This window comes from Caretta caretta, chromosome 2 (genome assembly GCF_965140235.1).
Source record: "Caretta caretta isolate rCarCar2 chromosome 2, rCarCar1.hap1, whole genome shotgun sequence".
Classification (NCBI taxonomy): Eukaryota; Metazoa; Chordata; order Testudines; family Cheloniidae; genus Caretta; species Caretta caretta.
This window is the reverse complement of record NC_134207.1, coordinates 49,515,162-49,536,677: the sequence shown is the minus strand read 5'-3', so window position 1 is coordinate 49,536,677 and position 21,516 is coordinate 49,515,162. Positions and strand designations below refer to the sequence as shown.

Genomic DNA, 21,516 nt, shown 5'->3' with positions numbered 1-21,516 from the left:
TTCATTACTTAAATCTGTCTTTAACAAGAAATAAAGGTGTGGCCCTTAGTGTGGATTTCACCATATACTGCTATGAACAAGTCTGCATTAACAGGTAGATAGGAAAAAATCCATCTCTAACTAGTATGATTTTATAAGTTGGCCCAGGACAGTGTGATAGCTGATGCCAACCAGCTGTCAGCTATGCTCTGAGTGAAATGAACACAGAGCCGCAAGACTAGGCTTTCTTCCGAGCTTTGCAACTGACTCTGTGGCGTTCACCAAGTCCCTCAGGGCCGACATTTTTAAACCTAGGTGCCCAAAGTTAAGCTTCTTAATCTGTATTTAGGCATTTAAATAGAAACAGCCTGACTTCCATGAGAGCTCAGCCCTACGTTTCGCGTTGAAATCACAGGTTGCTGCAGGTGCTCACCATTTCTGGGATCAAGATCATTTCTCTATAAATGACTAAATATAGACTTAGGAGCCTAGTGCTAGGCCCCCAGGTTTGAGAATGTTAGCTTCGCCTCTTGTGCCTTAGTTTTCCCATCTGTAAAGGTAGAATAACGACACATACCCACCTTTGTGCTTTAAGACCTACAAATTAAAAGAGCTGTATAGATGCTAAGTGTGTGATGCCTGTGACCATGGTATAAATACTAATCTGTATTATATAATATAACTACGTTGACCCATCTCTTCCAATCTAAGCTATATTGCTTTGGCAACTGGCCCCACCTGCTGTAGGCTCTTGGAACTGGAATTCCAGGGACCCTTCTAGAATTAGATCTTCAAGGATTGTGACTTCCTGAGCCAGACTTGTGATCTCCGTTCTCCTTTTCTAAATCACATATGCCCAAATGAGTTAAAATGTCACCTGAAGAGAGAATGTGCATGTAGCAAATGCATGGGGGCAGGACCATCACAAAAGGATGGGAGGATAGGTCCAGCAGCAGTCCTACCAGTAAAACTAGGAGGCCAGGCAGGATACAATGAGAGAAATAGGAAACAATTTTGTGTGGATTGGCAAGCCTTTCTGTTGCAATAAATATCTAAAGCGGGCTGGAGCCCCTCCGCTTGTGACATAGGAATCCAAATTGCAAGCTTTGCCCTGGGTGATGTAATGGAAACTGACCCAATTTGACATTATCTGGCAACCTAGTAAAGATCATAAGGTAATAGTAACCACAAAGGGGAAGGCGTTACCCTTAATAATATAAGGAGAGTGACTCTGTTCCAGGTGTGATTGCATTTCTCCTGCATGCTTTTCCTTCAAATAGAAGATATAATTGAGCCATTGTGTAATCAAGTCTGATCCCCTTGGGGAAGAAGTAGATAATTCAGCCCAATATGGCCCCTTAAGATAATTGGGAAATAAATTCTTTTCCCTGTCTGATGGTGTAAAGTTCGGCTACTTGTCAAAGCAACTAGAATCAGAGACAGAGAGCATGCTCCCATTAATAGGCCAGGGCAGTCGGGGAATGAGCTGATTCATATTCCAGGAGAAGGGTGCCAGTGGAGCCTGATTATTATGGAAAGCTTTTCTCTCTCTCTCAGCTGAAAATTCAGAGGAAGGACAGCAGTGGTCTGTTCTTTCTCAGGATGAATCCCTCCTTTTAAGGTACAAGCGGCTTTGCTGGCCCACAGAGGTGTAATTTATTGCTTCTTGTGCCGCTGCCAGTGAAACTCACCTCACACATTTTTCAGGAATCAACTCTAAAAAGTTCCAGCCCAGGACACTGAACAAAGTCTTGTTTGCCATGTTGTGTTGCCTCCTTATGATTATAAGAAAGCGTTATTGTTTTAAAGGGAAATCAAATGAATAGATTCTGCAGCCCCTCCGCCCTCTCCTCTGGAAGCAAACTTGACTGTAGTGAAAGGGTCTTATCACAAGCCACCTTACCTACACATTTTTGTAGGTGTTTGTTAAAATATTGGCAGCCCGTCACTGTGCCTTTCGTAGTATTTTTTTATTATTTATTTTATACTAGTTATATTATTAATGAATACCGCAATGCTTTCCAGACAGAATAGGAAGTGAATCTAATAGGCATAAAAAGAGAGTCAGGTGTAGATAGTTTCACAGCGATGAAAGCTTTTGTTTCAGGATACAAGACCAGGAAGTGCTGCTGCTCTGACTGATTTCCAGATGTCATTAGCATTCTGAAATTTTGTTAGGTTATGGACTGTCTGGACAATGCTTGCAATGTGAGACCCAGTCGCTGGGTTGGGAGCTTGTTCTCTTTAGGCCCAATCCTGCCAGCTACTGAGTATCCTCGACTTTCACCAAAGTCAGTGGGAACTCAGGGCACTGAGCACCTTGCAGGATCAAGCCTTTTGTTGCCAGTGGGGTGATCTCTTTAACACTTTTCTGAACAGGAACCGTATTCCTTTGGCAGATTAAGTGTTGTAACTGATAGTCTCTAAAAAAGAGCGTCATCATACATTGGGGTGACATAAACTAAAGCATGTAGATTTATTTGTCCAGTGGATTTCTTATTTTAATACATTTGACTACAGTTACATCTAGTGAACCTGGTAGTACTATCTAGTTTGTGCTTTGAAGTGTTTGATATTATCTGGTATTTATTTAAAGCACTGCAAAAGGACCATTAAGGGGAGGTGGGTGGGAGGCTGGTCACAAAACAGTGAATGACACTGTTTTTTGAGTGGTAATAGTCAGGCAGAAAGAATTGAATAACGTGTAAAGTGACACTTCTTTCTGAATCATTCTCCATAGGAAAGGAGTACTTGTGGCACCTTAGAGACTAACCAATTTATTTGAGCATGAGCTTTCGTGAGCTACAGCTCACTTCATCGGATGCATACCGTGGAAACTGCAGCAGACTTTATATACACACAGAGAATATGAAACAATACCTCCTCCCACCCCACTGTCCTGCTGGTAATAGCTTATCTAAAGTGATCATCAAGTTGGGCCATTTCCAGCACAAATCCAGGTTTTCTCACCCTCCACCCCCCCACACAAATTCACTCTCCTGCTGGTGATAGCCCATCAAAAGTGACAACTCTCTACACAATGTGCATGATAATCAAGTTGGGCCATTTCCTGCACAAATCCAGGTTCTCTCACCCCCTCACCCCCCTCCCAAAAACCACACACACAAACTCACTATCCTGCTGGTAATAGCTCATCCAAAGAGACCACTCTCCCTACAATGTGCATGATAATCAAGGTGGGCCATTTCCAGCACAAATCCAGGTTTTCTCACCCCCCCACCCCCATACACACACAAACTCACTCTCCTGCTGGTAATAGCTCATCCAAACTGACCACTCTCAAAGTTTAAATCCAAGTCAAACCAGAACATTTGGGGGGGGGGGAGGAAAAAACAAGGGGAAATAGGCTACCTTGCATAATGACTTAGCCACTCCCAGTCTCTATTTAAGCCTAAATTAATAGTATCCAATTTGCAAATGAATTCCAATTCAGCAGTTTCTCGCTGGAGTCTGGATTTGAAGTTTTTTTATTTTAAGATAGCGACCTTCATGTCTGTGATTGCGTGACCAGAGAGATTGAAGTGTTCTCCGACTGGTTTATGAATGTTATAATTCTTGACATCTGATTTGTGTCCATTTATTCTTTTACGTAGAGACTGTCCAGTTTGACCAATGTAAATGGCAGAGGGGCATTGCTGGCACATGATGGCATATATCACATTGGTGGATGTGCAAGTGAACGAGCCTCTGATAGTGTGGCTGATGTTATTAGGCCCTGTGATGGTGTCCCCTGAATAGATATGTGGGCACAGTTGGCAACGGGTTTTGTTGCAAGGATAAGTTCCTGGGTTAGTGGTTCTGTTGTGTGGTATGTGGTTGTTGGTGAGTATTTGCTTCAGGTTACTCTGTTACTCTGAAACCTGTCATTCTCCATAGGATCAGCTGTACCATGCCACATAGTTTTGTGTTAGGTGCTCTTCTCTGCAGAGTCCAAACATGGCTTGCTGAGTCTTTTTGCATCAGTGTTATCTAGATTCTTAATGTGAAAAAAATAATAAATACAGGGGGTTAGAATACTGGTCATGTAAACTGGGGTTGTGAGTTCAAATCTCCCTGGTTTTGATTTAACCATTGGAAAAAACTACCAAGGGAAGTGGTGGAATCTCCGTCTGTTAAAGTCTTCAAATCAAGACTGGTGCCTTTTGGGAAGATATCCTTAGTCAAACACAAGTTACTGGGCTCAATACAAGAATATTTGGATGAAATTCTAAGTCCTGTGTTATACAGGAGATCAGACTAGATGATCTAATGGTCTCTTCTAGTTTAAAAATCTAGGAATAATAATAATTAGCCCTGCCTTGTGATTTTTGCTTCACATCAAAATGCAGACTGTATCCTGAATCCAAGATGTTTAACCTCAGAAATCACATAATTTTATTAAATTTAATTTGATCCAAACAGAGGTGCTGAGTAAAAATATGTATTTTATGAATTATTATTACTTATATCACATTAACATTCACAGTGTGTGAGGCACAGTACAGATGTATTAGAAGAAACAGTCTTTGGATTGTAAGATCTTTGTGGCAAAAAGACAGACAAAGAGTCTGTGTCGGGAAAGGGTGCAACATACAAACAAAGTGGTGAAGGGGAGGACTGGCATAGGTCGTGATCATTTCATGTCTTTTAATACAGGGAATGGTTCACTTGATGATTCCTGTTCACTTCATTCCCTCTGGGGAACCTGGCATTGGCCACTGTTGGAAGAAAGGATATTGGGCTAGATGAACCTTTGGTCTGACCCAGTATGGCTGTTCTTAAGTAATAATACATGTTGTTTATGCATACTCTCCCCAATCACCTCTTTACCTAATCTTGATTAGCTAATAATGTGTAGACATCACAGTAGAAGTAAATCTTATGTTGGGATTCAAATGAGGAGAGGTTGAATAATGATACCTACCTTGTAAGCTATGCTTAATGTGTTTTAACTCCTTCAAGTATCAGCAATCTTGGGGTTGTACATTATATGATTGTAAAATATATCTTTATACATCTTGCTATGTTAATTTAATGTCTCAGAATATGATCCCTGGTTTCTGTACATTGCTTTCTTCCTTTGCTATAAAGATAACAGATTGTTATGTCACTGGTGATTGAGGTATTGAAACAGAGTGGTTTGCCATTTGCTAGGTGGATTACATTATCAAGTTCATTTAGTCTGCTTTACATTTTATGAGACCATGTGCTATAACAATTTTTCTGTGTCATTTTTGGTTGTCGTCACTAGTTCCTTTGGTTTCCCATTTGGTATTTTCCATCTGTTTTCTTTTGGAAGAATTCACTTGAAGAATCTTCTTAGTGTATGCGCAGTGTGCCTCAGGCAGCACATGACCAGGATTCATCACTGAATTTGGTTCACTGGTTGGATCATTAGCTTTCCTGGTTCAGGCCAGTTTCTGACTGGGAGTGTGATGTGAACACTTATTCATGTCCCCCTGCAGAAGAATAAAACCAAGAAAAGACCGGATCATGTGATTTGTGTTAGAGATGGGCCTGAAGTGAACAGTGGCTTGAATTTCTCCCCTGTTTATTATCACATATAGATACACACAGGTCCCCAGCCTGTAACTGGATCCATCTGAGTGGACCGTTGCACTTATGTAGAGCATCTGTGACTTCCATAGAACTCTATATTGTAAAGGTTCACCCACATGGATCCAGTTGCAGGATCAGAGCCAAACTTCAGCAAAAATTGGAATCTGGATATAGTTCCAAACTTTACAGCTTGGGCATGTCTCTACCATGAGCCAGAATCACAAGTCCAAATACACCTACATTTTGGGAAAGTTTAAACTGTGATCCAAACTCCATGGCTCTGATCCACATTGAGTTTTTAAGAAGGTAGTCATGTTTATTTCAGGAAAATGGGTGGTAATTTGTAAACAGAGGATGATCACAACCTCTTTTTATGGTGTGCATTAGGGTTATTTACTGGATTTTTGGATGTCTAAAATATACACCCAGCACAATCCCTGTGTGCATTTATAAGATATAATAAACACCACAAAGTTGTTTTACGATCATGATCCCTTCCCCAAAGGATCAGGTAGGTAATACAGTTAATATGATGGCCTTTCCAGTCTCATTTATTCTGTTAAACAAGCAGATTTATTTTTGGGAGAATTGAAGAGGGTAAGCTAAAATGACATTTGGCTGCAAAAAACCCCCACAACACCCCAAAAGTAGGTAGAAATGGAGGGCATTATGTCCTACAGTGTTTGACATGCAGGCTGAGAACAGAGCTAGCAGTGCTTTCTTTTTCTCGGAAGACGTATAATTCATATGACAGAAGAAAGCTTAGAGGAAGAGCCTTTCTGGTCTTAAGGCCAAGTGAACACGGTTCTTGGAGGTCAGGTCTAGCTAGGGTGATGTTGAAGTTGCTGCTGAATGTCAAAGTAACCGAACAGCAGAGCTACTGCCTTAGTTCAGACAGGAGCAGTCAATGGAAGATCTCTTACTGCAGCACCCGTGTTGAAAATGAAATAAGAAATTTACCTTCATCTCTGATCTATGTGCAGTTCACAGCTGTTTATTGAATTAAATAGTTATTTCCCTGAGGCAGTGACACACAGTGTGGTTTCAGTAACAGTCACTAAGCCACTTTGCTGTTGTTTATTCAGGTTTGTAGCCAGAAATCTTAGATCCATAATGTCTTTGTTTCATTTACAGCAGCTAGTGAAAAGTTAGTAGAATTTGGTGCTGCTAATGAAGGTCATAGAACAATCTGACTGCATGCCAGTTAATCATGTAAAAAGAACAGGAGTACTTGTGGCACCTGAGAAACGAACGAATTTATTTGAGCATAAGCTTTCATGGGCTGCAGCCCACTTCATTGGATGCCACAAGTACTCCTGTTCTTTTTGCGGATACAGACTAACATGGCTGCTACTCTGAAACCAGTTAATCATGTGTTTTCTTACAGGACAAAATGTGGTTGATGAGAATAAACATCTACATCCCAAGAGGATTATTGATTTCCCCTTTTAGATATGTTTTCTGTATCAGGCAACTGATATTATTAGGTTTGTGGAAAGGGGGTTGTTATGGGGAGGCAGACATGCTTTTTGTTTTATGACTGGTGATAAAGGGCAGTTCTTATCTCCTAAGGTCTAAGTTGAAGGGTAACATTTTTGTAGTTAGGTGCTTATCCACAGGCTGTGCTCCTTCTTGTTGTTCTGAGCAGCAGGGTGAGCTCCTTGTTTCACTAGATTTAAGTTAAGAAGCTAAGGGCTGAAAAGTTTCAGAGTAGCGGCTGTGTTAGTCTGTATCTGCAAAAAGAACAGGAGTACTTGTGGCACCTTAGAGACTAACAAATTTATTAGAGCATAAGCTTTTGTGGGCTTCATCAGATGCATAGAATGGAACATATAGTAAGAAAAATATATATATATATATATATACATACAGAGAAGGTGGAAGTTGCCATACAAACTGTGAGAGGCTAATTAGTTAAGATGAGCTATTATCAGCAGGGAAAAAAAACTTCAAAAACAGACTCCAAAGAGAAACTGCTGAGCTTGAATTAATATGCCAACTAGATACCATTAACTTGGGTTTGAATAAAGACTGGGAGTGGCTGGGTCATTACACAAATTGAATCTATTTCCCCATGTTAAGTATCTTCACACCTTCTTGTCAACTGTCTGAAATGGGCCATCTTGATTATCACTACAAAAGTTTTTTTTTCTCCTGCTGATAATAGCGCATCGTAATTAATTAGCCTCTCACAGTTTGTATGGCAACTTCCAACTTATCTGTATGTATATATATATATATCTTACTATATGTTCCATTCTATGCATCTGATGAAGTGAGCTGTAGCTCACGAAAGCTTATGCTCAAATAAATTTGTTAGTCTCTAAGGTGCCACAAGTCCTCCTGTTCTTTTTTTAAGGGCTGAAAAGACTCTCCAGCCAGGAATGTGGAGCCCCTATTGGATGGAATAACACAGTGCCTTGGCAGGGTTATTGCACTTCCAGGAATTGAGTTGGATTCAGTTAGGTGTGGAATCTTGCCTCCTGCCAGACAAGCTCGAAAGCAGGGGTGGGCAAACTTTTTGGCCTGAGGGCCACATTGGGGTTGCGAAACTGTATGGAGGGCCGGGTAGGGAAGGCTGTGCCTCCCCAAACAGCCTGGCCCCGCCTCCTATCCTCCCCCTCCCACTTCCCGCCTCCTGACTGCCCCCCTCAGAACCCCTGACCCATCCAACCCCCTCCCCTCCCGCTCCCTGTCCCCTGACTACCCTGACCCTTATCCATACCCCCAACCCCCCCTGTTCCCCGTCCTCTGACTGCCCCCCCAAACCTCTGCCCCATCCAACCGCCCCCTACTCCCTGTCCCCTGACTGCCCCCTGGGACCCCCTGCCCCTTATCCAACCCCTCCCCCCGGCCCCCCGCTCCCTTACCATGCTGCTCAGAGAAGCAGGACTGGCAGCCACGCCACAGAGCGCTGGCGGCACAGTGAGCTGAGGCTGCGGGGGAGGGGGGACAGCAGGGGAGGGGCCGGGGGCTAGCCTCCCTGGCCGGGAGCTCAAGGGCCAGGCAGGATGGTCGCATGGGCCGGATGTGGTCCGCGGGCCGTAGTTTGCTCACCTCTGCTCTAAAGTCTTAGAAGCAGTATTGAAGTAGTGCTTAGAACCCCAATCATAGACCTGGATCTCACTGTACCAGCTCTTAGGATATAGATATTCAGGCCTGTCTGTGAAGGCCTATACGCTAAGAATTGAGGTGTATTCTTATCACTTGGCTAGTTCTAGAGGTATAAAAGAAAGAATCAAAATCACTGTCTGCCAGTGTAAGGTCCTTCTCTTACTGTGACAGTCTGAGGCCCTGTTCTTAGGCTAAGGCCTTTGGCTAAGCAGCAGAGGCAGCCATAAGCTGGGAAGCGAACGGTCACATCTCACATCCTCACATGCCAAACTAGTCACATTGAAATCAGGTGCTATTGGGCTGTTAGGAATACAATCCTGTCCTGATAATGCCTATTGCCTCCAGAGAAAGGGAAGTGCCTAGCAAATGTAAAAGGAAACCTAGTTTGCTGGCATCCTGTCTGGCAAGAACTCGCTTATCAATAGCTGGGATGTGAAATCCTCATTTCTGTAAAAAGAAAAGGAGGACTTGTGGCACCTTAGAGACTAACACATTTATTTGAGCATAAGCTTTCGTGAGCTACAGTTCACCTCATTTCTGTGTTTGTTCTATCACTGTAGTCCCCATTTCACTATTGTTTGTCTGCATAATCTCTGTCTGGTTCTGTGATTGTTCCTGTCTGCTGTAAAATTAATTTTGCTGGGTGTAAACTAATTAAGGTGGTGGGATATAATTGGTTAAATAATCATGTTACAATGTTAGGATTGGTTAGTTAAACTTCAGTAAAATGATTGGTTAAGGTATAGCTAAGCAGAATTCATTTTACTATATAGTCTGCAGTCAATCAGGAAGTGGGTGGGTGGGTGGAGGGAATGGGGGTGGGGAAATTGGAATCATGTTTGGCTAAGGGCAGGAATGGGAACAGGGACACAGGTGTAAGGCTCTGTGGTGTCAGAGCTGGGAAGGAGGATACTAAGGAAGGAAACTGGAATCATGCTTGCTGGAAGTTCACCCCAATAAACATCGATTGTTTGCACCTTTGGACTTTTGATATTGTTGCTCTCTGTTCATGTGAGAAGGACCAAGGAAGTAAGTGGGTCAAGGAATAAGCCCCCTAACACCAGCCTTTGGTATCTGGGTGCCCAGTGGTTAAGATACACACTTGCTAACCAAAAGAGAACAGATGGACCAAGGAATGTGGAGAGTTTACTGACTTCATCATTTTGCCCAATATATACTCCTGGAGGAATTCTCCATTATTGCGCATGTGCAGAATTCGTGTCCCCCACAGATTTCTTTGCTTCCCTGCAAAAAATGACTTTCTGATGGGGAAGCAACAAAAGCAGCCAGGTACCCCTTCCCAGTAGTGCAGGAGCATCGTTTTGGGCACCCGGAGCAGCCAACGGAGAGGTAAATCACTGTGGGGTGCGGGAGCAGTGCTGGGGACACCCTGGCTGGTGTCTCCTACCCTGTGCCAGGGTCAGCTGCTAGTCCTGGCTTGGCTGGGGGAGGGAGGACATAACTTCCTCTTCTCCTGCAAGGAGTGGCTGGGGCTGCGTCAGATTCACCCCTAGAAATCTCCCCCAGCTGTAGGAAACTCCTCACCCCCAGGCCCCCACTTTCTTCCACCATCGCTCCTTAGCCATGGGAGGAGGGGGTCACTGTATGGGGAGCTGTTCCCACATCTGCCCAACCCCTGTGCATCCAGAACTCCCCTGCACACAGATGCCCCAGCCAAGCCCCACATCCCAGCATCCGGACCCAGCACCCAGACCACCCCTTGCTAAGCCCCCCACACTCGAGCCCCCACCACAATAGCCCCATTCCTCCTGCACCTGGACTACCCTGATGAGATGCTGCACCCAGACCTCCACACCTCTGAGCCTAACCAGCTGCACCCAGACCCCCACCCCACCAAACTCCATCCTCCCTCACCCAGGGTCCCCTGCTGAGCCCCAACCATCTTCACCTGGACCCCCTGAAGAGTCCCATTGCCCTTCACCCAGAACCCCTCAATGAGCCCCTGTGCATCCAAATCCCCGCTGCACCCAGACCCTGCACTGAGACGCCCGCTTGTCCCACACAGAACCCTCTTATCCCACACCTGGATCCCACCCACACTAAGCCCCTCCACACTTGGATCCTGCCAGACCGAGCCTGCCTGCCCGTGCCTGGTGCAGAGGTGCTAGGGTTGCCAACCCTCCTGGTTTCACCAGGAATCTCCCGGAATCGGGCTCTATCTCCCAGAGGCTGTTGCAGCCAATCTGGGAGATTTCAAAACACTAAAAGTCTGGCAGCACAGCAGGGCTAAGGCAGGCTCCCTGCCTGCCCTGGCCCCATATAGCTCCCAGAAGCAGCCCGCATGTCCCTGCAGCTCTTGGGGGGAGGGTAGTAGGAGGGTCTCCATGCACTGCCCTCCCCCAGAGCATCGACTCCGCAGCTCCCATTGGCTGGGAATGAGAGCTGTGGGGCTGTGCCTGTGGGCAGGGGCAGTGCACGGAGACCCCTTTGGCCCCTGCTACCTAGGAGCTGCTGTCAGAGGGATGTGCTGGTTGCTTTCAGGAGCCACCTGAGGTAAGCACCGCCTGGCCGGAGCTTGCACCCCTCCACCACTCCCACACCCCAACCCCTGCCGCAGCCCCAAACCCTCACCTTGTACCTAAACTCCTTCCCAGAGCCCACACCCCAACCCCTTGCCCCAGCCCAGAGTCTGCAGCCCGCAAGCAAGCTCCCTGCCAGAGCCCATACCCCAAACTTCCTCCTCCACCCAAACTCCCTCCCAGAGTCCACATCCCACCCCTACCCCAGCCTGCTGAAAGTGAGTGAAGGTGGGGGAGAGTGAGCAATGGAGGGAGGGAGGATGGAGTGAGTGGGGGACGTGGCCTCTGAAAAGGGATAGGGCAGGGCTGTGGCCTTAGGGGCAGGGAGCAGGGCAAGAGTGTTTGGGTTTGTGTGATTAAACAGTTGGCAACCTTAAGAGAGGCAGGGCCCCAGAGTGTTTCTGGGGCAGGGCCAGCCCTTGTTCTGTGTCAGGGTCAGGTGCAGCCTCACTGCTGAGTCTATGTCCTGGTGCTGGGAGAGGGCTGCAGGGTGATCTCCCACCTCTGTGCAGCCAGTGGCCTGTGCTCCCCATTGCCATGCTGGAGCCTCCACATATATTTATTGACAAATAAAATGTGCAGAATTTTAAAATATTGTGCACAGAATTTTTATTTTTTGCACAGAATTTTTAATTTTTTGGTACCGAAATTCCCTTAGGAATGGATCTAGCAGTTGTATTTAAAGTAATACTGCATTTGAATATGTTTTGAGAAAGTGGTTGAAGAAGACAAGACTATGAAACACATTCCTGTTAGCAGTTACAACTGTTTTTTATTGGTTTTGCTGTGTAATGAAACAAAGGAATACAAATGTTAAAGTAGTAGCTATACATACATTGATTTCTGCTTTAAATATTCTAAAAGATAATGGCTGATATTATGTGAGTCTTTAGCCAATTGTTTGTTATGGCTTAGCAAAACCTATTCAGTACAGTCCTGTTCCATATATGGTCCAAAGTGGATGGTACACAATTACCAATCAAAAGAAATGAGATTCTTGATAGGGGAAGGTTCAAAAATTAACCTATCCATGATTAAATTGAATTCTCTAGCTATTATTAGCACCCAGCAAGGTTTTCTTTATTACATATTTGTCTAGATTGGCCATTTATGAATATTATGGCAAGCAAGATTCACAGTTGGTGTAAGTTGACAAAACTCCACTGAATTTAATGAAGCTATGCCTATTCACACCAACTGGATATCTGGCATCTGTTCTTAAGCATAACCCTGATCCTTCTACAGTCCCATCCTGTCCTGTTTGGGTCATATGTTGCTACCTTTACTATCGCGCAGCAGTATCTTACTGCAATAGTTTTACTGACTCCACTGGGGCTGTTTGCAGGGTAAAGTACTTGAGTAAAAGTAGCAAAATCTGACCTTTGTGATGAATTTAGTCTCAACTAGCCTGAGAAGAATGTGACTTAAATCTACACTTAAACTTAGATATTTACAGTGTGAAGGAGAGGTCTTTATCTCACTGACTGCCTTTTTGTTTCAATATTGTCATAATAAGACAAGTGAAAGTAAAGGAAATAAACAAGTGACATATTTTCCCTTGAAAATAGCAATATTTAGCACTTTTACGGTACTGTTCAGTTACAAAAAACTTTAATAATATCAATTAATAAAATAAAGCACCTACCAGGCAAAAAGGACAAATATATTAATTTTTATTGTGCAAACAATTTACAACAGCTAAAATTAGCATTAACAGAAGAGATGCCTTTGCAAAAATTAACACATATATTTACTATAGTTAAATGAAATCTTTGATTAGTTAGCTAAGCATGAACACTGACTGACTTATTTTATTATATTATTCAAAGCATTTCTTTTGCTATTTATCACCACAATATCTAGGTTATTTAATACATTTAGTAAAAATGTGATTATTCCAAAAATATTTTAAAATACTTAAGGTAAAAGCCACACATTAAAATGCATTTGCTTCACAATGCACAAGAAACATAGATTCATTTCAGTAAATACATTACAATCAATGGCAATAGCATCTGTCAGGATATGAGCATTGTATCTTAAACAGAGATTCACTTTTTAAAATAATTTTTGTGAATTCTTATATGGCCTTTTGTTTAGATATAGAGGTTTTGAGAAAATATTTTCACTTCTGACTAATTCTTAATTACCTGGAATTAGGTTCTCACTTTTCTGCCCTTCAATGGCTGGGGAAGCCGGTGATTGGTCAATATGAGGCTGTGGAATTGGGCCAGCTAAATGAGGGGGAAAGGGACACAGTTAGCTTCCAACTTAAATACCATATATTAAAAAGGAGAAGCAATAATTCTTAGGCTGGTTCTATAGTTAATATTTTTTGTGCATGCGCTTAATCCAAAATCTCATAATTAAAAAAACCCTCAACAAATGGAAATAAAGAGTCCACTGCTATCAGTGGAATTGTGACACCATTAAATTGGAGTAACACAGTGATGGGTCAGGAGCTATACTTTTAGATGACTGTTCGAATGATCTGACCACTTTTTGCATTTTATCACCTTTGTCACTGGCAAGTACAAAAATCTATCAAATATTCAGTGATGACATTGATGCATTTGTGTAATAAATCAGTTTGATACAACTTTCTGTGAGTTCCCTTATCCCCCTTCCCCAATGTGGCAAGCATCCTTTAAAGTTTTAGTTTTAAAATGTTGGTAATTATTAGTTAAAACACAGAAGAGTGCCTTTAAGATCAACTTCCTTATTTAATTCAGATTTGGTTTACAAAACTGCTTTTTAGCCAAAATTGTTTGTACCAAGCTTCTATCAAGTGTACATTCTAATGGCCTAGATGTCAAGATCCCTTACCATTTATTAAGGGATTATTAATAAATGATGTCACAGTGCTTTTTATCTCAAAAGATCCAAAAGCTCTTTACAAAATCATATGCAAAACTTACACAGAAAGGACTTCATTCATACCAACATGTAGCCACCTCTAGAATGATAGATGGCAACAGTTTAATGGCATAAAATTATTAAAAAATGTAAGACATAGTGAAAAATATCTTACAAGGTTTTTTCATGTCTTATATGTTGAAAATGAGAAAAATAAAAATAAACATAAAATAAATAAATCATAGTGCACAATAAAATTATATTGTTCTCCAGTTTCTCTGTGACGAACAGTCTTGTTTTCTTTGTGGTACTGTACCTGCTCTGAACTGATAGTAATGGGCTCCTTATAGATAATCCAGGTGATGCTCTCAAAAAGGGGAGGATGAGTCAGAGAACCATGATAGGTCCAGTAATCCAAGGATCCAGGAAGTAAGGTTGATGGGTCAAAATTGGTAAATGGAGCTTTTTTTACCCTGGGGAAAATGTGTTTCATTTAATGAGAATGATAGTGAGAGTATGCATCAGTCAGATATTGTTTATATAAAAGATAAGAATAAGTGTGGAAATTTTTTGCACCAGAATGAAGTACGGTTCGTTTTAAAATACAGGTGTTTTCCTATGGGCTCAAACCTGCACGGCGCTGAACACTGTGATCCTGATCCAGCACTTAAGCACATACTTAACATTAAGCAGGAATATTCCTGTTGAATTTAACAGGACCAATTGTATACTTAAGTGCTTTGCTTGGGACCTGACTGCTGAATTCCTCCCAGGATCAAATCCATAGCCCTTCGTAAATACTGTGTGGGAAATGTAGCCTGTATCTTAAATACAGAGTATTGAAATTCATAGCCTGTTTTACTTGAACATTTGGACAGGATGTATATATGTGATAGGCTATAGAGATGAGGCAAAACTAAGACCAGTCAGTAGTTGGATATATGGTGATAAGTGCTAAAGATAAACTGTACATGGATGGATAGATACTTAAAATAACTTAAATTAATGGGAATTGAGAGCTCTTATCATTTTACAGGAGGCCCTGGCAGCTTAAGTGCTGAGAGTTAAGATTGTAAATTATTCTTTTGCACTTTTATAAAGGTCATAAAGTATACATCTACTCCTAGACTCAGAAAGGCAATTTAAGCAGGACGTTCAATATTGCCGCTACATGAGCAGCTTGAACCCTGGATTTCTATAACAAGTATACAGATGGAACTGCTATGCAATGCAATCTCATCACATTTCAAACTGGCATAAGGTAAGGAGCACAACTGAGAATTTCCAGAGTGAACTCACTAGATTCTAAATTAATACCCTACTCTAAAGTATTGTGACCGTGCTGTGATGTTTATCTTAGTCTTTATGGAACGTCATGCCTTCACAATTTCCTGCACATGTTCATTAGGGGGACCAACCTGCAAATATAAGCATAGTGAGAAAATTGTTGAATTGTTGAAAATTGTTGAATTGTTGAATTGTTGAAAGAATGTGAACCAGTCACTCCTTGATCTGCACAAGCTGGCAACTGACAAGAATGACCCTCATTTGTGTGACTTCATTGAAAATTAAAAAATTAATTTATATTAACACTGAACCTTCTACTCCAAGATCTGAATATGGTTTAGAAATATAAATTAGTTTAGCCTCACAACCCCACTATAAATTAGCTAAGATTTAGAGCTAAGCAAATCATTCATAAAATCAGATTGACACCTATATTTGTGTGGGGTAAGTAATACTTTACTCCCCAAGTCGTGCCACTGAAATGAGTGGAGCTACTTGGTAGAATAAGCTATTACTCAACGTGAGTAACGGTGTTAGAATCTAGACTGTCATTAATAATTTATCTGACAAGCATAACCTCTTGTTATTGTGATTTCCTCAAATTTATTCTTTCTTTGAAAGTATTCAATAAAATGTTTTTCTAATTTATTTTTTGTGAACTGTTCTTTATGGGGTATTCAGTATTTAAACTGTGTTAATTGGTTGTGAGTGGCCAGATAAATCACACGGTATTGCTTCTTCACTTCAGGCATGGATGCCTATGCATATGAGTTTCATGTTTGTTTTCCAGTAATACCAGCAAGTGACTTTGAAAGTTACTTTCCATGAAAGTTCATGTCAGTAAAAGTTGATCACACAAGTCTGTGTGGGAAGGAAACACAAAACGGCGAGAATTTGACCAAAGTAAATCCTGTTAGCTCTACTAACTCTCCTTTTATTGTTGTATTGAAGTGTGCGGCTTCAAATGTAACTGAACTAATTCACGCTGTTAATCTAAAAAAATAACTGAGCCAAAGTTGTATTCAGCTTATATGGGAGGAGGCATCAGAAAACCAAGGTTCTGTTCCCAACTGTACCACAGACATTTTAGATCACCTTGAAAAAAATCTCTTAATTATGCCCTGCCTCAGTTTCCTTGTCTGTGAAAAGGGATATAATCCTACTGTCCTGTAGTAGGTGACTTCTGGGAACTATTTCCTATTTCCCTATCACCTATTTCCCCTTGTTTTTTCCTACCCCTCCCCTCCTCAGACATTCTTATTAAACCCTGGATTTGTGCTGGAAATGGCCCACCTTGATTATCATACACATTATAAGGAGAGTGGTCACTTTAGATAAGCTATTACCAGCAGGAGAGTGGGTTTGTGTGTGTGGAGGGGGGTGGGGGTGAGAAAACCTGGATTTGTGCTGGAAATGGCCCAACTTGATTATCATACACATTGTAAGGAGAGTGATCACTTTAGATAAGCTATTAGCAGCAGGAGAGTGGGGTGGGAGGAGGTATTTTTTCATGCTTTGTGTGTATATAAAAAGATCTACACTTTCCACAGTATGCATCCGATGAAGTGAGCTGTAGCTCACGAAAGCTTATGCTAAAATAAATTGGTTAGTCTCTAAGGTGCCACAAGTACTCCTTTTCTTTTTGCGAATACAGACTAACACGGCTGTTACTCTGAAACCTGTCAATACAAAGTCTTCCCATGCTCTGGAAGAGAACATTTTGGAAAACAACAACAACATAGACTGCAATAATTTAGGTGTGTCTTGTGTAACTTTACAATAACAACTATTTATAACTAAAGTAAAATAATAGTAATTAATTGGGAGTAGGCCAAACATTCCAACATATAAAATCAGAGACAATCCATTCAAAGATTCAGCAATATAAAATTGTTGTGGATTCTACAGAGGTAGCATGATAAAAATGAGTTTAATAATGACTTGACCATTTCACTGTTTGGGGTTGAAAAGGTAATCAGACTACTGAAATCGAAGACAAGTCAACAGAGATGTGTGTCTCTAAATACAGATAATGTTGTGTTGTCTAGTCTCCTTTACTGAATGGATTCTGTGGATAATAAATAGAACAGTTTTGAAAAGGGGAAGCAAAAGAGGTAAAAAGGAGATTTCACTATGTTGTGTAACTGACCTTCAGAAAAACAGCAATGACTGACAAACCGTCAGGCTTATCTGAAGCCTCAGCAAAAATTGAATATTTGTCTGAATTCCAGTGAACCAGGTGAAGCTAAAAAGTAACAGAGAAACAGTTATGAAAGCCAACAACATTAGAGACAAACCAAAGCTACATTCTTAGGGCTTGATCCTGCAATTGGCAGTGTGCACATGAACTTCTGTTCCATCACGGAGCGCCACTGACTTCACTGTGCAGTTTATTTATGCGTTTTTAACTGCAGGGTGGCGACCTTATATTGCAGGCTGCAGAGCTACAGGCTTTTCCTGTAAAATATAGGGGAATATAAATATCGATAAACCCCAAATAGAAAGGGTAGTTTTCTAACCCAGTCTCTAGCTGCCTTCTGAGAATGCCATTATTACTATTTTTCTTTAAACTTTATTCTTGGAAATACTACTTTCTGGGATGAAACCCTTAGTCATACAGGAGGTTCTTACTCAGAGGAGTATCCTATTTATTGCAATAGAGATAGTGGTGTGATTAACAGAGACAGGCCCTAAGCCTGTGATGTGAGCAGGCATATCTAGAGGACCATACATACTAGAAGTAGATATTTCAGTGGTTTTTCCTTTACATATCAGCTGTAAAAGGGCATGGTACCTTTTGTTCAGCACTAATGTTTTTGCCTATTATACCTTATTATTGAGCATTACACCTTAAAACACATGATGACAATATATTTAGAAATCTGGAAATCATATGCTGAAAGTCTTAATTCACCTGAAATTATTTTAGAAATTATTAATATTTAGAAACATTTAGAAGTTCCTCAAGTTAGCAACTATGTAACTATAGCAATCGAAACTAGTTTTATTGGTATAGCAGTTTCCATCAATAGATCAAGTGGTATAGCGTATTAAAATGGCAATGGAAGATCACTAAAAGCAGGGGCACATTGCAGAAATTATCATGCAACGCACACAATTTTTAAAGAAGGTGGTTTAAAGAAGTAAAAACGGGAAAGATTTTCCCAGCTATGTTTTTTAAGCTAAATTGCAGTCTTTTTTCAACTGCAACAGCTTAATTTTTTAAAACTATTTTAAAGGGCTGATGCAAAGTGATCTGTAATACAAATTTTATTTCAGTGTTGTTCAAACGCAGTCCAAGTTCACTATCTAATTATAGCAGGAAGCAGTTCTAAAGGGAGGCCCCTTTCATATCTTGGCTGCATAAATTAGATAGCTCTAGCACCATCAACAGCGGAAAATTTCCTAATAGGAAGAGCCTGTTGGTTGTGAGAGGCACTGCCTACAATACAGACAGATACGCCAGTCCATCTCATTAAATTCATATGCAATAATGTTCTAAAATATAAAGATTAGCCAAAGATAACATTGACTAAATTGTTCTTGATATGTTGATAGTGAAAAGCAAACAAAAGCAGTCAGTTCAGGAGTGGCTTTCATTTCTTGAAAAGTGGGTCTCAGTTAACAACCTTTCCTTCCTTCCTTTCCTTCCATTATTTTCTTCCAGTTTTGCCCGCTCATGGTTATTCTCCTTAAGAAGCAACAGAAAGCTACATTCCAGCAACAAGCATTAGGCTTGATACTACAAGGTGCTGAGCACCTTCAACTTCCACTGTCTTCAGTGGTGGGTAGGGGTGATCAGGCCCTCTGCAAAGCAGCCAGAGTCTGATTCTGTAAAGGGTTACACGTGTGAGTAGTTAGCTCCGTTAATGCCAGTACGACTACTCACAAGAGTGTACACACATGTGTTTGAAGCATTGGGCCCTCTTTTGGTGCTTAATTATGGATTTAGGTGGACTAAATTCAGGCAACCAAGTTTGAAAATGTTGGCTTCAAGTCCTAACTTTCTCCTGCAAAATCCCCTTTGCACATGCAGAGCAGGTTGTTGCTTGTGCAAACAGATGTAACTAACCAAGCAGTAAACACAGATACAGATGTTATGTGAAAATTTATATGTGCATATCCATTTTTGAGGGTGACATTTATGACTCAAGCTTTGAAAATGGGACCTTTACTTTTGTTTCATTGACTCTACCTCTGCGGCATATTTTGCTCCGTCCACAGTGTGCTCAGAGCCATGGTCCTCAATCTGGCCCCAGTGAAAGTGAAACTGATGCAGCCTGTAGTTTCCAGTCAGAGGTCCACTGGTCACCACTGCACAGAAATGAAATAACTTGTTAAAATCAAGTTCCGAGTCCAGCACAGGCATCATAACATCCCAAAACTTCCCTACCTACAGGTAGACAATTAGAATATTAGATCTATTATTAGTCTATTTTAACATGTAATTTTCATTTGTAAATTAAAAAAATAAGATTGTGCATGGATTAATACAAGCCCTTAGAAATAAAAATCTTGATATGTGCATCTTATGGCTTAGTTACAGTAAATCAGCATGCCTGTCAAATTCAGCCCTAAAATTTATGTCAACTCAACATGAACAGAGACTATTCATTACTTAAATGAGGAAACAAAAGACAGGGAAACATATAGTAGCAGCAGTTTATTGGATACGGGATTAGGATTCCAAGAGTGTCAGATGGAAACTACCTTTTAGAACACTGAGTTCATTCCGTTCCTAGGGCAGGAGAGAATCCACCACTAGAGGACACAATATTAGATCTTAAAATTGCTTTTCTGCTCAAGAAGAAAAATCAATAATATGTACAAGATATTCCGAGTCTAGTATATTAGTTTTTCTCATAATATTTTACAGCTAAGCTTAGATGTTCTTGTTAGTGATGTTGTAGGTCACCATCAATGATACATACATTTCTAACGTTGAGTTCAGTGTATTCAGTCCTCCTGGCAGATAGGGTCTGCATTTGCTTAACCATCACACTAAGAATTACTTGTCTGAAGATTCATGCAGAAGATGGTAGTAGTCTTTGCACATCAGAACAAGTAAACAATGCCTCAGCCTCCCTTTTTAAAGCAAAGCTAAATCCATAACTCATATCTGAGTAGAGAATTGTTGCTAGGAAATCCACCAGAAAACAATCATGATTGTGCATATTTTACTACCTGGAAATGTCCAGTATATATGGCAAATTTTAAATTTGCTCGTAACAATGGAACACGTGCCAACAAATCCTAATTTTAAAATGACATATTTCAGATCTTACATGGAGTGTAAAGTTATATCACCACATGGTATAGCATGCTAAATCAGTGAGCACATTTGAATTGGTATTTATGCTGCTGAAAGTCCATTTGCCTTTGTTTCTAGTCAAGGGGGTCAGAAAAAAAAAAGATTAAAATCAAACAAAAAAACTCTGCTCACTAACCTGATCGGTTATCCTTGTCCTCAAAGTTCACATGGAAGGAGTGTCCAACGTTGACAATCTCTTTGCAGGTGCTCAAATTCCAGGTGATCTTGAGATGCGCCAGAGATGGATCTTTTTCTTGGTTTTAATGTCAATAGGGGACTGATAGTTTCCATTGGCAATAAGGTATAATTTTGTGCCACTGGTCAGGTCCTAGACAGATATAAATTTATGTTTCATTTAATTCTTAATTACTACTTTATTTTTATATGTTAATACTGAACTGTGGTGTTTTCTTCTTGTATAGCTGTAAAAATAATAGATTAGATCACTTTAAAATAGCAAGAAATATATCATTCTGTATGGTTTGATCACTGATTTATGTCTCCTTTTATCAAAAAAAGAAAAGAAAGATCCCATCTTGGTCAGTTAAACTAAGGAAAGTTGCTATTAAGGAAAGTTATGGTTACTATTGTTGCCTTGATAACTCCAGTTCAGACTTGCCATGTTCATGCCGAGACTCATCAAGCCCTCGGATCGCTACCCCTTCCTGCTTCTCCACGTGGGCACCAATGATACTGCCAAGAATGACCTTGAGCGGATCACTGCAGACTACGTGGCTCTGGGAAGAAGGATAAAGGAGTTGGAGGCGCAAGTGGTCTTCTCGTCCATCCTCCCCTTGGAAGGAAAAGGCCTGGGTAGAGACCGTTGAATCGTGGAAGTCAACGTATAGCCAGTGGTGTCGGAGAGAAGGC

General features: G+C 41.2%; 1 pseudogene; it reads right to left on the bottom strand.

Moving 5' to 3' along the window:
• Positions 1 to 12,848: 12,848 nt before the first annotated feature.
• Positions 12,849 to 21,274, bottom strand: LOC125632622 (carbonic anhydrase 1-like; annotated as a pseudogene).
• Between the last annotated feature and the right edge of the window lie 242 nt (positions 21,275 to 21,516).